We start from the raw sequence: 8,807 nt of genomic DNA, 5'->3' as shown, positions 1-8,807 counted from the left end.
CTAGTTCCATTTGCAACGACGTATCGCTGAGAGACGAATTTTGGCGGCCATAGTCGCGATGACGACAAGGCCCAGAAGCCTGGTTATTGAGTGTGGCATGCGATGCGCTTTGTCTGAGACGGCGCTGCAACATCGCAAGTCCGATGAGGTAAAAATAATTCCATCCATCACACTCATGGTTGATGACGTTACGAATTTGTGGTTGAACTCCTTTTGCCATTGGTTAAATCGGCTGAGCGGAAAACCTGCTTGGACTAGCAATATGGAGGGAGCCCTTTTGTTTCAGTTTTGTAAATCATTAAATAAAGTAACTAGAGCGGCACTCAGGAGAGAGCACACCTCCACCTGGTTGGCCATATCACTCAAAGGTGAAGAATCACTTTAAAAATTCTACTAACTGGATCCGGATCCACATCTTCACCAAAATTGAATCGATTCTTCCTTGTCGCACACACAACCTGTCCAACAAGTTTCGTCCAAATCCATCCACAACTTTTTGAGATATCCTGCTATGTATCGTTTTTGGCCCGATCTCCCAATGGTGAAGAATCACTTAGTAAATTAAATAATTCTCATATCCGAATAAATATTCAGATATTCACCAAAATCGAATCGAATCTTCCTTGTCCCACACACAACCTGTCCACCAGGTTTCGTCCAAATCCGTCCACAACCTTTTGAGATATCCCGCTATCTATCGTTTTTGGCCCGATCACCCAATGGCTAAGAAGCACTTAAATAATTAAATAATTCTCATATCCGAATCCACATTCAGATCTTCACCAAAATCTAATCGAATCGTCCTTGTCAGACACCCAACTGGTCCACCAAGATTCGTCCAAATCCTTCCACAACTTTCTGAGATATCCTGCTATGTATCATTTTTGGACCGATCTCCCAATGGTGAAGAATCATTTAGATAATTAAATAATTCTCATATCCGAATCCACATTCAGATCTTCACCAAAATCTAATCGAATCGTCCTTGTCAGACACCCAACTGGTCCACCAAGATTCGTCCAAATCCTTCCACAACCTTCTGAGATATCCTGCTATGTATCGTTTTTGGACCGATCTCCCAATGGTGAAGAATCACTTAGATAATTAAATAATTCTCATATCCGAATCCACATTCAGATCTTCACCAAAATCTAATCGAATCGTCCTTGTCAGACACCCAACTGGTCCACCAAGATTTGTCCAAATCCGTCCACAACTTCTTGAGATATCCTGCTATGTATCGTTTTTGGCCCGATCTCCCAATGGTGAAGAATCATTTTTAAAATTCTAGTAGCCGGATCCGAATCCGGATCTTCACCAACGCTACATCTACGCAACGCTACATCTACGCAACGCTACGCTACATCTCTGCCAAATTTCCTCCGAATCCGTCCACAACTTTTTGAGACATTTTGTTCACAAACAAACGGACAGACAGACAGGGGTGAAAACATAACCTCATTCCACCTTTGGTGGCGGTGGTAATAAACCATTCCTCAGATCATCTTTTGTCATTTAAAAAAAACGATTTTCGTGATTGGGGTAATCTCAAATTCCTTGGATAACTAGGGGTAACAATAATTACACTTTAAAAGTTAAGAAACACTGTATTAGAGGGTGGTGTTGTCTAAAAAACAAAAAAACATGAAGATTGATTGCCGGAAGAGGAGCAGAAAGAGAAATTTGCAATCCAGCTGGTTCAACCAGATTGTAAATGCATGTCACTTAGCATATTCCATGAATTTCATTCGTTGTTCTTGTTTGTGTAAAAAAAAAAAAAAAAAAAAAACACCTTTAGAGGCCATTTTTCCCCGCAAGCGGGGGTTGGCCTTTTTCGGGAACTGTGGTTGTTGTTTTTTGTTTTTTTTTTCGGTCCCCTTTTTGAAGCAATGTTTTACAGCCGGATGCCCTTCCTGACGCCAACCCTTTTTGCCGACTTTAACGACAAGCAGGGAATTACCAGTAAGCTGGTACTCAATTTGCCGACCTCGGAAGGTATGTACAGGCTGAGTCAACCCCCCTGGCGTTAATTCAGCGATTGACCGGGATTCGAACCCAGGATCCTAGGATCCTAAGCCGGCACCCTAGCCGCTAGCCCAACACTAGGGCTAGCGGGATCACTATGATCACTATCATAGCGGGATGTTTGTGTAAAGCACAGTAAACATAAACAAATGTAACACTCGTCACTGTACTTCCACACTTCTATACTTTTCCCCTGGTGTCTTTTTAACTTTAATCAGTACATTGGGGCCTTGGCTGGTGGAGGGTTGAGGAGCAGAAACAATGTGAAAGTGAGTGATTCAATTAAAGAGCAGAACAGCTATCGGGGACACCTCTTCCTGGTGGTTACCCATTCTTCCCTGCTGCCCGACAGAACTGTCTGAGGTTATACAACAACAACAAGAACAACAACTTTAGCAGAAGTGGTAACTTCCAGAACAAGTTAGAATTACCAGAAGTGGTAACTTCCAGAAGAAGTTAGAATTACCAGAAGTGGTAACTTCCAGAAGAAGTTAGAATTACCAGAAGTGGTAATTTTAAAACTTCTGCTCTTTTGCAGAAGTGGTAACTGGAAGATGTAAAACGAACCAAAAGTTTTAAAATGTATCAAAACCAGTTGGAAGTCAATATGATAAGGAATTGGGAGCTTGACGGATCGTCCGAGGAAGCAATAACAATGGGAAATTTTGGGAACATTCCGTAGCGGATAGAAAGTGGGCAACAGGGACGAGGTCAAAAGAGGTTGGAAAGGCGGTTGAAAAACAACGAGACCTAAGACGAGACCAAAGAAATGATGATATCGGTTGATTGTTTCACGCCTGTGTTTTCTTTAACTGATCTAGAACATTCCTTTTCCATCTGCCAAGGGCATTACACACTCAGAGTTGTATGAAAGCAAAGTGTGAGTCAGAAAATTGGCAAAGCACCTGAGCGGTAAGTGGTAAGCCAGTAAGCACCTGAATGATAAGTGGTAAGCCAGTGAGCACCTGAGTGGTAAGTGGTAAGCCAGTGAGCACCTGAGTGGTAAGTGGTAAGCCAGTGAGCACCTGAGTGGTAAGTGGTAAGCCAGTGAGCACCTGAGTGGTAAGTGGTAAACCAGTGAGCACCTGAGTGGTAAGTGGTAAGCCAGTGAGCACCTGAGTGGTAAGTGGTAAGCCAGTGAGCACCTGAGTGGTAAGTGGTAAACCAGTGAGCACCTGAGTGGTAAGTGGTAAGCCAGTGAGCACCTGAGTGGTAAGTGGTAAGCCAGTGAGCACCTGAGTGGTAAGTGGTAAGCCAGTGAGCACCTGAGTGGTACGTGGTAAGCCAGTAAGCACCTGAGTGATAAGTGGTAAGCCAGTGAGCACCTGAGTGGTAAGTGGCAAGCCAGTGAGCACCTGAGTGGTAAGTGGTAAGCCAGTAAGCACCTGAGTGATAAGTGGTAAGCCAGTGAGCACCTGAGTGGTAAGTGGTAAGCCAGTAAGCACCTGAGTGATAAGTGATAAGCCAGTGAGCACCTGAGTGGTAAGTGGTAAGCCAGTAAGCACCTGAGTGATAAGTGGTAAGCCAGTGAGCACCTGAGTGGTAAGTGGTAAGCCAGTGAGCACCTGAGTGGTAAGTGGTAAGTCAGTGAGCACCTGAGTGGTAAGTGGTAAGCCAGTGAGCACCTGAGTGGTAAGTGGTAAGCCAGTGCGCACCTGAGTGGTAAGCCAGTGAGCACCTGAGTGGTAAGTGGTAAGCCAGTAAGCATCTGAGTGATAAGTGGTAAGCCAGTGAGCACCTGAGTGGTAAGCCAGCAGTGCAACGCTACTCTCTAATGGTTGACCGCATCTTAGTCTTGACCACTGCTGAAAAAGACTGATAACAGATTCAAAAGCAACACCATTCAGGTGCAAATATGGTTGTCGAACAACAAGACCACATCAGATGAAGCGAGTGTCTGGCCACGTTGGAAACGTACTCTTCGGACAAATCCAATCAAAGCGCACACACATTTGTGGTTTTTTCCTTTGAAACAATAGCTTAAAATTGCTGGAGAATGGAGATTAGACAATTGTAAAACCAAAGAAGCACAATCAACTGGAGATTCAGTTTGAGTGTAAAAGCGAAGAGGTTTGACGTTTCAACTCGAGGGTGGCCTTCAACTTAGACGACGCATAATAAGTTCATCGAGCATGAATATGATATATATCCTCCAGATATCCTGGGGGGTTGGGAGGGAGGAGAGTGTACGCAGAAGTGGGTATCGCATCGAACATTACTTTAAGAGCCACGATACCCCCATGATATGCGCATTTATATCTGACTGGTAGAGTACACACCCTCTGGGTGGGTCGACTTTGCGCATTACATGCTGAAAAAGCATAATCCGTGTTTTGCAGGAAGACTATAGATGTTTGCTTGGTGTACGCCTAAAAGTTGCTTGAAGGTCTGAAGGTCTAATGGGTACGTTCCAATAGTAGTTAGTGACTAAGCCTACTAAGGGGTTGAAAGGGTCTAATTTCTCAAGCATGGACAAAGGTGGTCAAGCTTGTACAAAGGTAATTTCTCAAGCATGTACAAAGGGTCTAAAAACGTCTAAGTGGTCTAACGCTCTAAATGGTCAAGGGTCCAATCTGTCTGGCATGTCTGAAGGGTGTAAGGGGTCTAATTGGTGTTAAGGTCTAAGGCTAAAGGGTCTAAAATGAGTCATGGGACTTAAGTGGTGTGAAGGACTAAAGAGTCTGTGTGCTCTAAGGATCTAAATAGTCTGTGAGGTCTAAAGGTCCTTGGGGTCTAAAGGATTTAAATGGTCTAAAAGGGTCTTAAAAGGTCGAGTGTGTCCAAGGGGTCTAAAAGGTCTTAAGGATATTGGGGGTCGTAATGGTCTTAAAGGTCTTGGGGGCTTTGGGGGTCCTAAGGGTCTTGGAGTGGTCTTAAGGATGATCTTGGGGATCTTTACGGTCTTGGGAACCTTAGGGGGCTTCAAGGGACTTAAGGTTTTCAAGGGTCTTCATGGTCTAGAGGGTCTTTAGACCCAAAGGGTCTAAAGGAAGCGAATGTACAACGGCATCAAAATAATCTTAAAGAGTCGCTAAAGGTCTTGTGGTCTCAGCAGTTTAAATGGTCGAAAGGTTAAAAAGGTACATTTCATTAATACGTAATTAATAGACGTACGTGAAGTCAGGGTGCGACTGATGTTCAAACAGTACGTAATTAAGAGACATATAGTCACATGGCTTCACAGACGGACCATGTTTTTCGTTTTTAGCTCACCTGAACTGTGTTCCAGGTGAGCTATTAGGATTAGCATCGCGCGGTGTCCTTCGGGAATCAAACGGAAGACCAAATACTGGATTGGAGTCATCAGAAGGATCCCGAAGAAGTAAAGAACAAAGATGGAAGCATCAGAAGGAACCTGGATAGGATTTGGGTTTCAGCCGCTACTCCACAACCCTCAAACCCATCCAGGTGCAGCCAAATGAACCTTATAGAAAATTTTCTGCAAGAATTCACTTCTCCTAAGACAGATAGATAAAGAAAGAGAGAAATAAATAAATAGCAAGAAATACATTCCAATAGTACATGAGTCTGTGAGTCAGTGAGGCTGTATGTAAACACTCGGATCATCTTCTCCAAAACTGCACACACAATTTTGATGGAACTTGACCACAACCTTCATCACTCGTGATGTTAAAACCAATAGTCCTATTTTCACCAAACTTTGTGGAACTTCTCAGGTCCAAGGCCTCCTTATCCCTTGCAAATCCCATCAAAAATTGCATATCAAGGCGGTCCATTGGAAGGTCAAAGGTCATTACGATTCCAGGATCGCTACTTTTGACTTCTTCTCAAAAAGCATTCACCCAATTTTGATGTAAGTTAGTAGAAATCATTTTTGCATGGTGCTTTCACAAGTTTGTTCAAACCATCAGATAATTTACATATTTTGTGAATCAACCACGCTTGCCAGTGGTTTCTTGATTCTACCAGGTGAGCCCATTGCCACTATTTTTATATCTTTAGAGGAGCAGAAAGAAGATCCAATCAGTGCTTGGAAGATCCAGAAAGAGCAATCAGAGATTGCAGACCCTTGCCAGACCTTGTTTTGTGTGGTGTATTTTGTGTGGTATTTGTGTGCTGGTGTGTTTGTGTTTATCTGGTGTGTGGGCGATGCATTGACGATGTAGGTTTATATACATATAGTGGACAGAACTTTTCGGTTTTATTGTATAGAATCACGTTCCAATCGTATGTATTTTATAGACGCACTCACATTCCAATAGTATGTACTTCATAGACGAACGTACATTATCATAGTACGTACTTTATAGAAAAAAACACGTTCCTACTAGTACGTATTTTATAGACATACGTTCTTAATAATACTGTCCTGTGGACGACTCTATGAAGACAGCGTCCACGATGGATAATCGAGCTTAATGAGGCGTTTCCAATTAATGGCGGATCATACGCGAGCAGGGGGCGGGGGGCAGGGGTTTGGGGGAGAATGCCGCTTACCTTCCCGGTCCGCGATGTCTTCACCCTCAAATTAATAAATCAACCAAAAACGGATGTAAAATGTACAAACAGAAATATTTATTAACGGAACCCGAGAACAATGGACGTGACGATAAAAACTAACCCGCTCTAATGGAGCGCTCCCACACCTCACTTCAAATACACAACACAGGAAGAATGAAATAAAGAAAACGTTGTGGTTTGGGTGTGGTGGGTCTTATCTGTGTCTGGATGTAGCGTCCGTCAGAAATCGTCCAGGCTCCGGTGTTCGTGCTCTGTCAGGCCTCACTGAGCCCCTCGCTCGCGCCGGTCTCGCCCGCTCAGTGGCAAGCCTCGCTCGCACGTGAACGCCAGGGAGGAGAATAAACGGCGCGCCAACGTTTCCCCAACGTCCGTCTTAACGCAGGCAAATCACAGTTCGCAAAGGAAAAAGGTCCAAACGGAGAGAAAGGCCAAGGGCAGAAGGGAGGTCTTGGCAGGGAAAAAGCCAAAGCGAGAAGGAAGAAAATGTCGGCGAGCCAGTTGTTTTATTGCTCGTCGGCTGACGTCAGCTCTCTCCCTCTGCCAACCAGTGTGTCGTTTCCTTGTGCCCTTTCGCGCCTTCTCACGTCCCCGGTGCTTCTCCTCCAATCAGCAACCTGCTTCTGCGCCTTCCGCACTGATTGGCCGTGGTGTCATCGGTCGGTGGCCAATCTGTGTGTCGCTCCTTCACCTTCCTTACCCCCAATCACGGGGAAGCTTTCTGTCCCTTCCCCGACCAATCACACGTCCTTCCCTACTCTGCCAATCGGTGGTCTGGTTGTTGCTCGCCCCTCCCCCTCGGCCAGTCACGAGCCTTCCTGGGTGTGTCTATTGCCTACCTGGGCGATGTCTGCCTGCCATGGCGCCGTAGTGTGCGGTCGCTTGCTGTTCTTCCGGTTCCGAAATTTCAGCTTCCTAGCTCAAAGGATGGCTGAGATATCGCCCGGACAACCAAGAAAACAAGCGTTACGCCTAGGTCCCCCATCGGTGAAGTGATGTGAGTTGACAAAGTGGAAGACGCAAGGCGGCCATCTTGGATTTTGACGTGGCGACCCAATTTTCAATAGCGTTCTCCCTTATGCGTAGGTACACCCACACACCAGATTAGAAGTTGGTACTTCACTTATTTTTCAAGATATTCCACTCACAAGGTTCAGACATACATGTCGGTGGCCATCTTGGATTTTGACGTGGCAACCCAATTTTCAATAGCATTCTTCCTTATGCCAAGATACACCCACACACCAGATTAGAAGTTGGTACTTCGCTTATTTTTCAAGATATTCTGCTCACAAGGTTCAGACATACGTGGCGTCAGACATACATGGTGGCGGCCATCTTGTATTTTGACGTGGCGACCTAATTTTCAATACGGTTCTTCCATATGCCTAGTTGCACCCACACACCAAATTAGAATTCTGTCCTTCGCTTACGCACGCACGCACACACACACACATGGACGGAGGGGAAAACCATAGTCGCCCTTTCGCTCCGCGGAGCGACGGGGGACAACAACCAGAGTGAAAACTGAGTACTCCCTTTCAGCGTGCGTCATTGCCGAGCCCCCTTCGGTGCCTCGCAATGACGTTATGCAGCGCCTGGAGATGGCATAGGAAAGGAGCGGTGTACAAAAAGCCTTACCTAAATGGCGGTTTGCCATCTTGGTCAGCCCACTGTCACATCGCTGGGTTTTTAAGCCTCCATTTTGTTTTGGCCTATTGAGATATTGAGATTCACCCACTAACAGGGAACGTGATCTGGGTTTAGACCGTCGTGAGACAGGTTTCTTGTGTCTGTCCTGCGGATCCGTGTGGATATTTGGAAAGACAATTGTGTCTGGAGAAGAATAAGGTAAGTCTTGTGTTTGTGAGGATTGTAGTTTTTGATTTATAAATGTTTTAAAATATGGCCCAAAAGCTGTTAAGCTGCGAGGCTGCATGGTTTTTGGCGAATAAAGTTGTCCAATTTGGACTTGGACCTGTGAGCCACTATTTGCCATATGTAAGAAAAAGAAGCCATTTTTTTATGATTTTAATTTTTTTTAAATGATTTAAATATAATTTAAAAATTTAAATAATAGTGAGGTACCCGTGCTACGCATGGGTGGGAGGCCAGAAGCAAACAGACAATGCAGAAACGGCGAATGCTAAAGCATGAAACCAATAAATTCCACATTACTGTAGCACCTTCAGTCGCACGTCAGATATGGACAGCAAGTTCGTGAAGGACTTCCATGAAAAACGTACCCGTTCGCAAACAAACGGGTACGTGTGTTCTATACCCAGTCAATGGCGAATCTGCAT

This window comes from Myxine glutinosa, chromosome 1, assembly GCF_964187855.1.
Source record: "Myxine glutinosa chromosome 1, kmMyxGlut1.1, whole genome shotgun sequence".
In the NCBI taxonomy this organism is placed as follows: domain Eukaryota; kingdom Metazoa; phylum Chordata; class Myxini; order Myxiniformes; family Myxinidae; genus Myxine; species Myxine glutinosa.
This window is presented reverse-complemented; position numbering follows the sequence as displayed.